Source organism: Lissotriton helveticus, chromosome 1_1 (genome assembly GCF_964261635.1).
Source record: "Lissotriton helveticus chromosome 1_1, aLisHel1.1, whole genome shotgun sequence".
Lineage (NCBI taxonomy): Eukaryota > Metazoa > Chordata > Amphibia > Caudata > Salamandridae > Lissotriton > Lissotriton helveticus.
This window is the reverse complement of record NC_136057.1, coordinates 1872505749-1872522737: the sequence shown is the minus strand read 5'-3', so window position 1 is coordinate 1872522737 and position 16989 is coordinate 1872505749.

Sequence of the window (16989 nt, the reverse complement as noted above, 5' to 3'; positions counted from 1 at the left end):
ACCATTTTATGCAATCGCACGGGAAATACCCAGAGTCCGTCCAAGCCTCTCTGGCAGGCTTCTATTGTCCATCAAATCTGCTTCTGTTGTTTTCTTCCGCATGGGCCTCTTCATTCAGGTCTTTCATGAAAATGGTACTTCTCAGTATCCGTTGGAGTGCCTTCCTGGCAAACACTCACAGCTCACTTGAAAGTCTCAATGTCTCAATGCAGTGCACCAATATTTCCTGTGCTGCAGGCACTACAGATATTGTACTCTTCGTTGGTCATGAGCACAGATCATCTCGTGCAGACCCGGGTACTATTAATCGGGAAAGAGCAACAGACTTTCACACTAAGCAACACTTTCAGGCTCCAACACTCTCATTTCAGTGTCAGAGGATGCTCGGGTTGCTCTTTCATTTAATCATAGGTACCACAATGTAGTGCCTTTTGCCAATCCTGGATCCTCTGGTGCACTGCCTTTCAGTTGGAGCAAAGAAAAGGGGGTGTGTGGCCAAAACTCAGGCCAAGGGGCTCAAGGGACTGCACACTGTCAGAGGTTACCAGCACATGACAGGTGGAAACTGAAGCCTCAAAACAACAAGAATCCTTCTCTTTTGTTCTTTTGCACTGAAATTCTGGTTCTGTGATGTCCAATGCCGTCTGATGGAGCAAGTGCGATGCTTTAGAGATACCATTGATGGCGCGCTGGCGATCGCTATTCAGCCTTGCTTCTTTTCTGGGTGCTGGGACTTTTCATCTATAGCTGTCACAGATGGGATTGTGGGTGAGTTCCGCAGGTTATTGTGACTTAATCCCGCAGAACCTAGTGACATAGGAAATGTGACACAGTTGTTAGTTTCCTTCGATTTAGTACAAAAACAGTTCATTGTATAACAAGGGGACTGCAAGCAGGTGGCCTGCAATCTTTAAAGGAGTGGCCATACGTCATGGGACAATTCTGGTCTAGAACACACTGTCATTCTCAAAGGCAATACAAAGACAAAGGCAGTAGACAAAACAGTGCCTCTAGCCTCTTCAATTGGTTTCCATGTGAGAGCATATCCTCTACCATCTAAGGGTAGATAGCTACATGGGAATTCTATCTGAATGGATGTCCTCACACATGGTGGCATTGTCTAATGGGGCAAACATTTCTTTCCCTCAATGATTACGTCTAGGTGTTCCTAAATTCCTTATCTAGAACACCTCAAAAGAGAAATCACATGATACAGGTTATCAGGGACATGTAGATACCTCCTTTTGATAACTGCGCATCAGGTGCACTATACAATACAAAGGCTAATGATCAAAATGTGGAAACAAAAGACAAGAACTAGAGAGTCCTGGTATTTCCATGATTTAGAACACATCTAATCCACCAAAAATTAAAGCAGCAGAAAAAAGGAACTAAAAACCAAATTAGAATAGGCATTGAATTTGTCATATTAAAAAAAACGTATGTTTCTCCTATTGAGGTGGAAAACTTATCTTACTATAGTATTGAGTCAGTTAACCAGCCCATCACTACCATGACGGTCAGACTGGAAAACATTGAAGTAGGCCTAAAGAAAATTCTTGAAAACCAGTCTGGTCATACAAAAGGGAATTATACATAATATGGGTGTCTCTGGTACATTACTGCAATCTGGAAGTGTCAACCTGAACAATACAAAAATAATAAAAGGGCTAACTGGTGAAAGGAATATGGAAAAGAGAAATGGGACTAGGACACAGCTAAAATCCCCACTAACTAGGCACGATGCGACATCAATCAGGGGAGAAGTAACAAAATAAAAATCTATAGGAAGAACAAGGAATTACTTAGGTGAACAAAAATCAAAAATAGTTCACAAATGTTAGCTCTACCGCTGGCCGCTAAACCATATACGGTAATCTCAGCTAATGTTCCAGTTCCTTCTTCAGGGAAAAAATGAAAAGTTTAGGTCACCTTCAGCAAGAGCCACAAATCTATAATTTCATCCTTAGGTCCAATCAAGGAAACATAAATTTAGGGCTGCCTGTTCCTTAAGGGAAGAGGACAGTATCGTGACTAATTGCAGGTGACACACTTTGATCCTGTATATCTCTTTTATTTTACTTCAATACTATATAGCCAAGTTTGACATACACTGGTGAAGTGTTGTCTGTCTTGTTCACAGCATAAAAAATCATATCTGTGAAATTTAGTATCAGCGCAAATTCACCCAACTGTTGTGCAGCGATATACATCGTCATGTAGAACCCTTCACAACACAGGTGAACTTGTAATAGTATCTAAAGCAGCAACATAAAACAAAAACATACATAAAATAAAAAAACACGTACATGCCAATCCATCAGATATACGCTCTGTATATCAAGCACAAAAAGCATAGACAAAGTACAATAGCATATGTAAATAAGCGGTGACACACAACACTATTGCATGCACTTTATGCACTGTGAACCTGCAGCCCAAAACCCAATATTCGGGCCTGCTTAATTTGTCAGGTTTAAAATCAAAATTACACTTTCTTTTACGCACTTTCTTTTACTTTCTTCACACTTTCTTTTACTTTCCTTACCCTCCTTTTGACAGCTGGTCACTAGTCAGTTGTGATCGGCTGTCAATACACTCTACTGTGTCACCTCTGACATACAGGACCAGCAAGAACAATTCATGATAGGACCAAATACACAAACATGAAAATCACATGAACATTCCTTTTCAAAGGGGTTACGCAAAAACACATCTCTTTTCAACCAACCAAACTCACGTGTCTTGTCAGCCTTAAAATCGCCCAGAACAATCCATGAATGATCTGTGGGCAGAAGCAAAAAAAAAAAAATACACAACACACAAAAGAGAGACATTTCTCATAACAAACAAATATCCTTTATAACTTTTAATTAAAAGACAAAACATGATACACATTAATAAACACAAAAATAATTTCAATTACTTAACTGTTACCATCTTGTCAGTCAGCTTGCAACATTAAGCCATTTTAACTTTCTAAAAGTAAAATTGTTTCACTGACACTCCATGTTAGCTTTGTGCCACAATTTCCATTGTGAAAAATAATTCTTAATTGGCAAATCGTTCTCGTTTAGGCATGTAGCCTTCAAAATTTTAATAAAGAGCTTTGTCTTATTTTCTGTCTAAGACTTAATGCAATACCTCATTTTCTGTCAAATAAAAGCAACTAGCGGACATTATTTTTTCAGAGCAGGGATACAAATGTATCATTTCTGCAGAGTATTTAGCATGATGTTGGGACTTTCAAAGAGACCCTTTTTTCATATTTTCCCTTAGGAATTAAGTTATTTAATGTATTGAGAACAAATGCTTGTTGCAATGGTACTTATTTCATCAACCTTAAATGGATGAACGTCTCAATAGGCCCAGCTAAAGTTAAAACCTTCCACCCTGATCTTAAACTCAAACCTCTGTACCAGGCACATTGGCTCACCGAGCCATTAAAAGCAACCCTAAATAGGAACAACCTGCAAATCTGTATTATACCCAAATGTATGCATTTACTGAAGCCTAAAGCACTTTAAAGCTATTGTAAATGGCAAAAATACCCAAATTTTACCCAAATTCGACTTTGATATTTGGGGCACTTGAAAATAAAGATCCTACAACTGCATTACTTATTAATCATCCTCAGAATGTTCTTTACAGATTGCAGAGATTGGACATTAGATATCTCTCATGTAATTCCTTAGAAAAATGAGTTTGTCACGCCTGCGCCAAGTGAAATTCTATATGCTAATGTCCTCATTATGCAGTATAACATAACTTAAATTAAATTATAATGCTAGGAGGTCACAGTATAAGTATTAAGCTTCATGAATAATAAAAAAACAATGTTGTAGCACTTATTTTTAATAATTATTTTGTTTAATTAATAATTATTTTTAATAAACCCAATCATTTTTGATAATTCCACATATTAAGGTTCTGTAATTCCTCGAATCTGACTTCATTTTCTTTTTTTTGCTCTGTGCCACGTAGGCCTGCAAAGGTAGGCTGGCGAACAAGGTGGCCTGTCCTCCCCAGTTCATGTACACATTAACCAGGTTTACTCTGAAATGAACTGTAAGAAACTGACCTCGCAAAGCCAATTTCCCTGATTGGTCTTTATCTGAGATTGCCAATCAATGTTCAAGACATTGTTAACTTTTAGTTTCCTTGCACATGCCTTATCTTGTTTCAGCATCTGTTACTGTTTCTTTCTTTTTAACTGTTTCTTCATTACATGGGTTAATTATTATTTAGCAACAGAGCCAAGAATATGCTTACAGAAATACTTAAGGAGAGGAAAACCCTTAATTTAAATGTCTTCCTATAATACAAAATAATGAACCTTAGTTTTGGAACCTTTTTAAAACAACATTCTGAAATGCAAAGATTCACCTGTGCAACTGAGGGCGAAGTCCTGAGATTGGTAAATATTCCTGTTTATTTAGCTTGTCTCTCAATGTTTGTAACATGAGTACGGTGGCTGTATATTTAAAACTAAAACTAAGACATTTCAAGTTTCAAAATGCGTGTACAATACAACAAGATCAAATGTATTCAGATGATGTGTTTGCCTGTTAATATCTAATACAATGTATCTAAGGAAAATGCTGTAAGTTTATTTATTTTTTGCAAAACACCCAATTTCGTTTTTGGGGGCTCTTTTTATTCCTAGTGAATGTGAATTAAAATTTTAGTTTTTAAGCATTTAGACATTTTGCTTAATAGACTGAAAACATCAAGAAAAACCACGAACAGACATTGAGCTCATTTCAGACATAAACAGAAAGGGGTCAAACACTCAGGACACACAATACGGCGCGCCTTAGCCATTTATTTCGTGAATAGCGCCATCGCTATTCACTTACAGAAATTGTACTAATGGGGAAACCACATAGACATTTAAACACACATGTAACCCACAAACCAATACTCAGAACAGAAACAAAGGACAGCCCACAGACTGTACTTAAACCAAACCATTTGTAAATACTAGTTGTAAGTCATATTTACAAGAAGCGCTTCTCAATTTTGTTCCAAAAGACTGCAAAAACAGCCCAACAGACTGATGTATGTCCAAGAAGAGAAAATACACTCAATTCACTAGCTTTGGCTAGCAGAACACCAAACATTGCTCTGCATATCTTCATTCATAAAATTGCACAGAACAAAGGATCCTTGTATGTATTATGTCCATATTTTAATTCCCTGTGGATACAGAATCACCAAGGAAGAAATATGTTTGTATATCTAAACCTATTTAGGTATTCCTTCTAGGAGAGCCGGCTAATTAATTTCACATCACACTATGGTACCTTCCAAATAAAGCAACACATTCCTCTATGTGAGCTTTGAAAACAGGCATGCCAAAAATACTGCAGAATATACAAGTATTATAATCAAAGTAGTGCTTAATGTACTTTTCGTTCGTGCACTGTTCAACAAAACCAAATAGAGAAAAATCTCCTCATTACCTGTCTACACAAATTGCAATTTGCATATCAAATCCATACAAATCAAAAGTTGGCCAACACAAATTCCAAAGTTCCAAAGCTACAGTAAGCGTTACTAAACTACCTTACTTTTACCAATCGAAAGGTTGTCCAAATTCTAACTGCCAAGTTCTAAATGACCTAACGGTCCTTTTTTAGAATACTCATGCCAAAAAAGGTTCTCGGTCAGGAGTGACATCATGTGGAGGATCAAAATCAGGAAGATCAGAAATATACTGGGCTGCAAAGACAAAGAATCTCCAGAATCCTTGTGCACAGAGTAGTAGAGTCCCGTCCTGTCCCCCTCAGTAGATTTCAGTCTCCTGACAAGATCACTCCTTCAGAAAGTCACTTCTCTGATGAAGCCCACGTTGGCCGCGCCATTTGAAGAACTGTAATCTTCATGTTCAGGGGTCTCACTAATGCAAAGAACTTGGCACAGAAGCTGAAATATGAAAAGACATCTTTATTAAACTTAATTAAGCGAGACTACGTCACACAGGAGCCTTCGCAACTGAATGAGACAGAATAAAGAGTACAGAACACAGAGGCCTTTTATATGCTTAGGGTTACAAACTCAGCACAAAAGTAAGGGGCAGTCCTAGCTTTTGCAATCATGCAAAATACCTAATATGGACATACAAGATCTGCAAAATATTAGCCAATAGGAAAACATTCAAAACAAGGCATCATATAACCAGAACGTCCCCCTTACGTCGTGTTTCTGCCCAACCCACAAGTAAATCAATTACAGCACCTATAGGTCAATCAGTAATGGCAGGACATGTCTGTATGCAGTTAGGCCCGCTGGTGTCTGAGATTGATTTCAAAGCAAGGACAGAGGGGGTTTTCAACACGTTGCAGTCCAAAGGGCAGAGACACTTCATGAATAGAGCAGCCTGTGTAAAGGCAACGCAAAATGATGACAAATGTAAGATGGAGTCAAAATTAAAGAACCTCACCACTGCTCCTTCTCGTTTCCGTTTTAAAACATTAGACAAAGCGACAATGCAGTATTTCAAAAGCAGATGTAACTACAAAGAGCACATTTTGATAATACATTTTTATTAGTAGACAATAGCAATCTTAAGAGGCATTGCATAGATTCATACACACTGCGACCCCAATTCCATCACAGTCTCTCTCTCTCTCTCTCTCTCTCAGTCAGTCAGTCTCTCTCTCTCAGTCAGTCAGTCTCTGTCATTCAGTCTCTCTCACTCAGTCATTCTGTCAGCCAGTCAGTCAGTCAGTCTGTCTGTCATTCTCTCTCTCTCTCTGTCAGTCTGTCAGTCATTCGGTCTCTCTCTCTCTCTGTAAGTCTCTCTATCTCTTTCTTTCTGTCAGTCAGTCAGTCAGTATCGCTCAGTCAGTCAATCTCTCTCTCTCTGTCAGTTTCTCAGCCAGTCAGTCTCTCCGTCAGTCAGTATTCAGACTCTGAGTCAGACAGTTTCTACTCTCTCTCCACTCTATCTCTCTCTCCATTCTCTCTCTCAACTCTGTCCAATCTATCTCCACTGTCTCTCTCTCCACTGTCTCTCCCTCCACTGTCTCTCCCTCCAGTCTCTCTCTCCACTGTCTCTCTCTCCACTGTCTCTCCACTCTCTCACTCTCTCTACCCTCTCTCCACTCTCTTTCTCTCCACTGTCTTTCTCTCCACTGTCTCTCTCTCCACTGTCTCTCACTATCCCTACTCTCCCTCTACCCTCTTGCCACTCTCTCTCTCCCTTCTCTCTCTCTACTCTCCCTTCTCTCTCTCTACTCTCTCTCCACTCTCTCCACTCTCTCTACTCTCTCTTTCCACTCTCTCCACTCTCTCCACTCTCTCTACTCTCTCCTCTCTCTCCACTCTCTCATTCTTCAATCTCTCTCCACTCTCTCTCTACTCTCTCTCCACTCTCTCCACTCTCTCTACTCTCATCTCTCTTTCCACTCTCTCTCTCCACTCTCTCTCTCTCTCTCCACTCTCTCTCTCTCGCTCTCTCTCTCCACTGTCTCTCACTCTCCCTACTCTCCCTCCACTCTCTCTCCACTCTCTCTCTCCCTTCTCTCTCTCTACTCTCCCTTCTCTCTCTACTCTCTCTCCACTCTCTCCACTCTCTCTACTCTCTCTTTCCACTCTCTCCACTCTCTCTACTCTCTCCTCTCTCTCCACTCTCTCCCTCTCCACTCTCTCTCCACTCTCTCTCCACTCTCTCTCCACTCTCTCTCCACTCTCTCTGCACTCTCTCTGCACTCTCTCTCCACTCTCTCTCTCCACTCTCTCTCCACTCTGTCCACTGTCTCTCTCTCCACTGTCTCTCTCGCCACTGTCTCTCCACTCTCTCTCTCTCCCTTCTCTCTCTACTCTCCCTTTTCTCTCTCTACTCTCCCTCCACTCTCTCTACTCTCTCCCACTCTCTCTACTCTCTCTCCACTCTCTCTACTCTCTCTCCACTCTCTCTACTCTCTCTCCGCTCTCTCTACTCTCTCTCTCTCTCCATTCCCTCTCTCTCCACTCTCTCTACTCTCTCTCTCCACTCTCCTTTCTCCACTCTCTCTCTCCTCTCTCTCTCTTTCTCTCTCCACTTCTCTACTCTCTCCCACTCTCTCTACTCTCTCTCCACTCTCTCTACTCTCTCTCCACTCTCTCTCCTCTCTCTCCGCTCTCTCTACTCTCTCTCTCTCTCCATTCTCTCTCTCTCCACTCTCTCTACTCTCTCTCTCTCCACTCTCCTTTCTCCACTCTCTCTCTCCTCTCTCTCTCTTTCTCTCTCCACTCTCTCTACTCGCTCTCCACTCTCTCTCTCTTTTCTCTCTCCACTCTCTCCACTCTCTCCACACTCTCTCCACTCTCTCTCTCCACTCTCTCTCTCTCCCCTCTCTCTCTCTCTCCACTCTCTCTACTCTCTCCTCTCTCTCGACTCTCGACTCTCTCTCCACTCTCTCTCTCTCCACTCTCTCTCTCCATTCTCTCTCTCCACTCTCTCTCTCTCCACTCTCTCTCTCTCTCCACTCTCTCTCCACTCTCTCTCTCTCAACTCTCTCTCCACTCTCTCTCTCAACTCTCTCTCCACTCTCTCTCCACTCTCTCTCTCCACTCTCTCTCCACAGTCTCTCCCTCCACTGTCTCTCACTCTCTCTACTCTCTCTCCACTCTCTCTCCACTGTCTCCCTCCACTCTCTCTCTCCCTTCTCTATCTCTACTCTCCCTTCATTCTGTCTACTCTCTCTCCAATCTCTTTACTGTCTCTCCACTCTACTCTCTCTCCTCTCTCTCTCTCCACTCTCTCTCCACTCTTTCTACTCTCTCTCTCTCCACTCTCTCTACTCTCTCTCTCCACTCTCTCCACTCTCTCTCCACTCTCTCTCTCTCTCTCTACTATCTCTCTCCACTCTCTCTCCATTCTCTCCCTCTCCACTCTCTCTCTCTACTCTCTCTCTCTCTCCACTCTCTCTCTCTCCACTCTCTCTCTCTATCCACTCACTCTCTCTCCACTCTCTCACCACTCTCTTACCACTCTCTCTCCACTCTCTCTCCTGAGGTTCCGTGATTTCGAACCAGACTCCATTTTGTTTGAGTTGTTCGTGACGCCATTTTTGTGCTGCCCTCACGTAGGCCGTGGAGTTAACCGAACGAACAAAGTTGCATGGGCCTCATTGTTCATGTATGCATTAACAGGCCCTTTTCTGACTTGTGAGTGAACTGCAGGACGCTGACCTCTTCACCTGAAACTGACCCTTCGCAAGGCCAATTTCCCTTGGTTTGATTCTTGTCTAAAATTGCCAATCAATGTTCAGGATATCGTTAACTTTTAGTTTCCTTGCACATATCTTATCCTAATCAGCATCTGAATTGTTTCTTTCCTTACGACTTTTCATTACATGGGTAGTGCTTTCAATTATGGGTTTGTCCGGCTTGTGGAAATTGAATTTGGGAAAGTCCTAATGATTAACTTCTGGGTTGGGTTACTGTAAATTGGGTTTTTGTTAATGTGATACTCAGCTAGAAAATGTGTCCTATTGGTCAGAATTCTGCGCAGTGGGTGTACATTTATAATGAGAATATGGTGTATAAAAAGGGATGTCTTGCTCTATGAAAATTGAGCAGTTTCCTGAGTTGTACACCGTGTTGTATTGCTTGGTTTACTGTTACTAGCTGCAGCTAATAAATTTGATCTCTGACGCCATCCAGAAGTATTCCGTGTCTCTGTTTGCCAAGACAGGAGAACCCGAAGACTTTGGGCGTGTCCCTGGCGCCGCTGGGTTCTAAGAAAACCCGGTTCTTTAGTTGGTGCCCAACGGTGGGGCGACTTCAGCGGTACCGGTCCAAGCCCGAGGATCGTGAGGAGCCACGTGAGGAAATTCTGGAGGAAGGCCGCCACTTCATTGACCCCTGCATGTCGACGTGGACCGAAGGTCTTTTCTGCGAGGCTTCCCGCTTTCCAACGGCTACGAAGGACTGCTGCCCTGACTGTCGCCCTGTCTTGGACCCTTGATTGATCCTTTGTAGAGCGAAACGATAGACGGTCTTCTGGTGGCGTGATAGATATTTTGGTTAAGTATAAGTGGGTTGCTCCCACGACTTTGTTTTGGGTTCTTGGTTTTGTCTGATTCGGCTGCTGCAACAATCAAAGCCGAGGGGCTCGTATATTTGCGAGTGTATCGATAGCTGATAACCCCTTGAAGTTTGAAGCTAGATTAGTGAGCTATAAGATGCCTGGTCTTAGCAAAATTAGGAAATGGTTTAGTTGTGGTTGCAACAGGGATTCCCGATTGGAGGACTCGTGTCCGATACCTCCGGTTGGAACTCCGACTTATGAGCTCTATTCAAAACACGGAGTGGGTCCTATTAGTTATAATGAAGTATGGGTCCACTATACTAAAAAAGATGGTGTTTTACGATGGCCCCAACATGGTAGTTTCGAATCAAATATTCTAGATAATTTGGAAGTTGCGCTATTGGAGACGAAAGCCCGGTCGGCAATGTTTGACTCTTTCCGCCTTTGGCGAAAGGAAGCCAAACAGAGAGAAATAAAACAAGCAAAGAGAGATAGGAAAGATAAGAATATGTCAGTACTACAAGCTGCTAGGCAGTATAGGGATGATGGGGAAGAGCGAGCAGGTGAAGTTTTAGATAGGCAGCGTTGCATGGCCATAGATAAATGTTATCCGGCCTTGCCGCTTTCTCCTCCGAAAGCGATTGAAGATCTTGAAAAAGATCCTTTGATCTCTCATTTGTTGAGATTGCCACCTCCTTATGTGCAGGGTGCTACTGCGCCTCCATTACCTCCTGTTGTTCCACCCTTTGTTGTTCAACCTCCTGTTGTTGTTCAACCACCCGGTGCTCCACAGATTGTTTTGCCTCCTCCTGCGCAAGCCGCTCTAGGGTCGCCATCTTTGCTACCAGCCTTGCCTCAAACTCCTTTGCCTTCATCTTCTGCATCTTCGACTCCTACTGTTCTAATCCCTACACCTTCTCTGCCCCAAAATACTTATTCTCCTGTTCTTATGTCTGCTTCTTCTCCTTCTGTTCGAAAACGAATGACAGAGACTGTCTCTAATTTGTTGTCTCCATTGCTTGGGTCATTGAATATGACCCCTGTTTCGGAACGTAAGCAGAGTCGTAGTCAGCTTCCCGGTCCCGAGGAACGGGCAGTGTTGGATTTGTTGGCTCGTAGATGGATTTCAAATGCCTCTAGGTATAATTTGCAAGCGATTATGGATGTTTTCTTTCAATGGGAACCGCCTAAACAAAGGTATGTTTTTGATGTAATGTGTGTGTTTCTGCGTCAGGAATGGGAAAATAACGAGTTGGGATTGATTCGCAGGAACTACTTGATGTTCAGTCCAAATATGCTAAAGGGACGATAGTAGAATCTGATGTTACAGATGCCGTGGAGACGATACTTGTTTTTAGATCTCAACTTCCGCCTCAGACATTGTATGAACCTGATTCCTTCGTTAGGAGGAAAGTGAAGCAGTATCCTATGAGAGAAGTTCCTCCCGTATGGAGAGACGCAGTTCAGGCTAATGTAAATTTGGGTATTGTGGCCGCACCGGCTCATTTTCAGCGAGTATGGGTACATGTCCCTTGGAAGAGAGCAGAGGTCTTGGCTCTTAAGCAGACCTTACCTGACCCTCGTAAGAATCCTGCTGGTTATTACAAGGAGTTGTCCCAGACAGTTGCTGCGTGTGTCATGAATTTAGCCGACATTGATATGTTGATGGGTAATGTAGTTCCGCAACCTTTGTGGGCGAAAATTCGCCATGAGAATCATATTGCAGAATTAGGTGATACTTTGGCGAATATTGTTGCTGCGGATGGTCGACAGGTAGGAGGTGCTAAACCTGAACCTTTAGTTGCAGATTTACCCGGTAGAATTATTAATTTGATGAAGACTATGATGCATCCCCTACGAGTGAATTGGGATAAGTTGGCAGCGTGTAAGCAAAAGAAAGACGAGAGTGTGTCTGATTTCTTCAATAGGTTTGAAGAAACGTTTATTGATCATAGTGGTCAGGACATGAGTACGGAAGGTGGTCAAAGGTTGTTCGTGGACAAATTTGTCTTTAATTTGCTTCCCGAACTTTCTAATAAGTTAAAGGACTCTGAGAGTTCATGGGCTGTTTCTTCATCGGCCCAGATATTGGCTACTGCACAATATTACGAGAATAGGGATAAAGATGGGAAGGATAAAGCGGAGAAGAAAAGGAAAGATTTAAAGACGAAAGTTCTTCTGCAGCAAGCTTATCTGCCTCGTCAGAATCAGCCTCAGTTTCAGCAACCTCCAAAATTTCAGAGGTTGTTACAGAAGCCTGAGCCTTATGTTCAGCGATTCTTTCCTGGCCCTAATCAGTGTGCTTATTGTAGAGAGGATGCTCATTACAAGAATAGTTGCCCGGCTTTGTTACAGCGTGCGAATGGTGTGTCTGGTCAGAGAGGTCGTGGTGGTTTCCAGCAAGTCCCTAGGGGTAGGGGACGTGGTGTGATCCCCCAGAATGAGCGTTCCTCTCCCCTACAGAATTCTGCGAATTATTTTGACAGGCAGACCGTTCCGAGTGGTCAGTCTGCTCAGTACTATGCTGAGGATTACTATGTCGAAGGTGAGAGTTCTGGTTATAATGATAACTAGGACAGCTAAGGACAAAGTGAGGGAGTAGTGTCAGTTCCAGTAGATCAGAGAGGACCTTATGTTGAAGTGATTACATCAGGTGTGGTAGAACCTTTTCTTTTGGATACTGGTGCGACGAAGAGTTCTATTATGCACTCTAAACTTCCTGGTGCACCTTTGTCTGGCTTGACCAATGTTTCAGTAGGATTTTCAGGCGCCCCAGTTCGTAATCCGGTTTCTAGTCCTTTGTCCCTTTCTATTGGTCCTTGTGAATTGGAAGCTCCACTTATTCTAATGACTGGTTGTGGTGAGAATCTGTTGGGTTTGGACTTGCTGAAAAGATTGTATGCGACATTGCATTGTTCTCCTTCGGGAGTACAACTTACCCTTGGTAAGAAAGTGATTTCTCCGATGGATTTGTCTAAAGATTGGCTGCCACTGGAATTCCGTTCGCTTCCTGATATGCTTTGGGCTACAGGTCCAAATGATGTTGGTCTTTTGCAGATTCCACCGTATGTTGTTATGCTCAAGTCGAATGCTAGACTGCCTCGTATTCCACAATACAAGATTTCGAGCGATGGTGAGAGAGCTCTATTAGCGATTGTCTATGATCTGTTTGAGAAGGGTGTAGTTGAAGAAACAAGAGGTAATGTGTGTAACAGTCCTGTTTTGCCTGTCCTTAAGCGTACTGATGCTTCTCAGCCACCTGTGTATCGGTTTCTGATCGATCTTCGAGAAGTGAATAAAATTGTGGTGCCACAGTTTCCTGTTGTCCCTGATATCACTGCTTTGTTGACTCTGATTCCTGCTTCGGCAGCCTGGTTTTCTGTCATCGACTTGAAGAATGCTTTCTTCAGTATTCCAATTGCTGAGGAAAGTAGAGATATCTTCGGCTTTCTCTTTAGGAGGCCAAAGCTTCCGGTTTAAGAGAGCTCCTCAAGGTTATTGTGAAAGTCCCTCCATCTATAGTCAGGCGTTGAAAACTCAGCTTGATGGTTTTGTATTGCCTTCTGGTGCTACTCTTATTCAGTACGTTGATGATTTGTTGATTACTGCTGATGACGAAAAGATTTGTAAAGAGGTTACTCTTTCTCTGTTGCGGTATTTGTCTGACCTTCATCATAAAGTGTCACCTTCCAAGTTACAGTATTGCCGACAAGAAGTAACCTACTTAGGTCATCTCTTGTCGAAGGAGGGAAGAAGGGTGACCCCAGAACGAATTCAAGCGATTGCGCAAATGACTGTACCATCCACACAGAGAGAAGTGCGTGCCTTCTTAGGTATCACCTCGTATTGTAGGCAATGGATCCCCAACTTTTCCTTGCTAGCGAAACCTTTGTTGGCATTGACTCTTAAAGATACTCCGTACCCTCTCCCTTGGTCTGATGATTGTCAGAAAAGTTTTTCTGAATTACGTGATGCATTGTGTTCTGCTCCGGTATTGGGTACTCCTGACTAGAGTAAACCTTTCACGTTGTATGTTCTCGAGAGAGAAGGTTGTGCATTGTCAGTATTGACTCAACAGTTTGGAGACAAGCAACGCCCATGTGCGTATTTTTCAGCGACGTTAGATCCGGTAGCTAAAGCGTTGCCGAGCTGTTTGAGAGCTACAGCGGCAGCGGCTGTTTCTATCCGACAGTCTGCTGGTTTGGTATTGGATAATACTTTGATTGTGATGGTCCCACATGCAGTGGATACTTTATTAAACAGGACCAAGACACAGCACCTTACTAGTGCACGTCTTTCAGGTTATGAGTTGACACTGTTGGCTAGCCATGTTCACATTAAAAGATGTAATGTGTTGAATCCAGCTACGTTGTTGCCGATCTCTACAGAGACAGATACTCAAGAACAGCATGATTGTTTTCTTCGTACAGAGGAAGAAACGGAAGCTAGAGTTGACTTAACGGATACTCCCCTTACGGATGTTGATGGTACTTTATGGGTAGATGGTTCGTGTTTCAAGCTTCCGAATGGTGAGACCACTGCGGCATATGCTGTCACAACTTTACATACGGTTGTTGAAACAGCACGCATAGCACAGAATTCTGCGCAAGCAGCAGAGTTGATTTCATTGACTAGAGCGTGTGTGTTGTCAGAGGGAAAGCAAGTGGATGTCTCTACTGATAGCCAGTATGCGTTTGGTGTTGCCCATAGTTTTGGACGTTTGTGGAGAGAAAGATGATTCCTTACTTCCCATGGGACGAAAATTCAGCATGGGCAGTTAGTGAATGAACTTTTGGAATCACTTACTCTCCCAAAACAGATTGCAATTGTGAAGTGTAGTGCGCATAAGAAAGTTGTGGATGATGTAGGTCGAGGGAATGCGTTTGCGGATGAAGTTGCGAAGGAAACGGCGAAAGACATGATGAGCCGTATGTATGTTGCAGGCCCTGCTAATTGGGTTATGGCTGGTGGAATGTGTGAAGACACAATAGAAAGTGTGAAGTCAATTCAGGCTGAAGCTACGGAAAAGGAAGTGAGTACGTGGAGAGAAAGTACGGGTATGTTGGATTCGACGGGTTGTTCGGTTGAGTTGTCAGAACACCAGCGATGGTTGTTGCCTGATGCGTATGTGCTCCCAGTGGTTACTATGGCTCATGGAATGGCTCACGTTAGCTCGAAAGGAATATGCAAGTTGTTGGCTCCGGTATGGCAGAATGCTGGAATTCCTAAATGTGCTGAGAATTTGGTGAAGCATTGTATGATTTGCTTGATTCATAATCCTGGAAAGGGAACCCCAACTCCAGCTGGTCATTTTGCTCCTCCAACTTATCCGTTTGAAGTGATACAGCTAGATTACATTCACATGGAGAGATGCAATAATTTGAAGTATGTCCTTGTGGTTGTTTGTGCCTTTTCCAGATGGATAGAGGCCTACCCCCTAAAGGATAATACTGCCTTGTCTACAGCCAAGGTTTTGCTCAAAGAGTATTTCACTAGGTATGGATTGCCGAGAATTGTATGGAGCGACAATTGGAGTGAATTTGTGGGTCAAGTCATGAAGAAAGTATGTGTTGGATTGGGAATAAATCAGAAATTTCATGCTGCAAATCACCCCCAGTCAGCAGGTCTGGTTGAGTGCTATAATGGCACGTTAAAACTGAAATTAGCTAAGATACAAGCGAGCACTGGTCTTACATGGCCGGATGCCTTGCCGTTGGCTCTTTTGTCAACAAGGACGGCAGTGCATTCTCGTGTGGGACTTAGCCCATACGAAATAGTTTTTGGTCGTCCAGCGAATGTTTGGGGTGTGCCTCGTCCTAAGAAATACAGCGAGATTGAGTACCCTATGTTGGTGGATTACTTACATGACTTGACTGCTAAATTACGTGTTCTCCACCAACAGGTCTATGACAGTTTGCCGACAGCTACTGCAGATCCAGGCCATGCGATTCAACCTGGAGAGTACGTGCTAACTAAGAACTTTCAGCGAGCCAAAAATTTGGAACCGAGATGGACTGGTCCCTATTTAATTCTGCTGGTAACTCGGACTGCTGTTAGAGTAGCTGGTAAAAAGAATTGGGTGCATGCCATCCACTGCAAACGAGTTCCTTTGCCCTTACCGTACGATAAGTGGGTGAGGGATGGAATAGCTGACTCAGAGTGTGAGAGGATTCCTAGATTTGTACCTTTTAGTGATGCACATTTGACATGGACTCAGTCAGAACGCGAGGATGATGACATTCTGCAAGCTGCTGTGCCTTCCCATTTGAGAATCAACACAACGGATCCAGAGGTCCTTTTCAAGGAACAAACTGAGCCTGGCAAAGAAAGTTACAATCTGAGATCGAAAAAGACATTTGAAATGGACTAATAAAATTGAATTTTTTTAGTAGTGAAATACACCTTGTCAGATCAAGAGACTTTTTTACTTTTTACTTTTTCGAGTCACCATCCGGACTCAGCTGCAGGGTCGCGGTACAGCCTTAAGGGGTGAGCCGCGTATTCACACAAGGTCTGTGGTTCAGGATCGTTAGTGCGATCTTGGCGCACACTTAAGTGAAGAAGGTAATAGCCGTGAGCAGCACGTTAGAGGATGGAGTCTTTTGAGTCCGACAAGGGTGTTAAGAGAGTTAATTTTAGAGCGACAATGTGTACATTGATCCGTAACAAATGTTTTTTAATAATATGTTTTCTAATGCTTTTGAATATTACGATAGCTTGTGTGGGTTCGATTTTCTATGTCACACAACAGACGCTTGCATCTACCTCCCAACCTACTCTTTCTTTTTCTACTGTTTCTCCACATGAGTTTCATACGGTACCTGAACATGAACAGACACGAAGATCAGAATTTGTGAACAATTCGTTCATACAGATGTTGCATCAGCATCAGCTAGTCGTAAATACCACAAATTGTTGGGTTTGTGGTCTTATGCCACATACGACAGATAAGGGAATGCCATATTTGG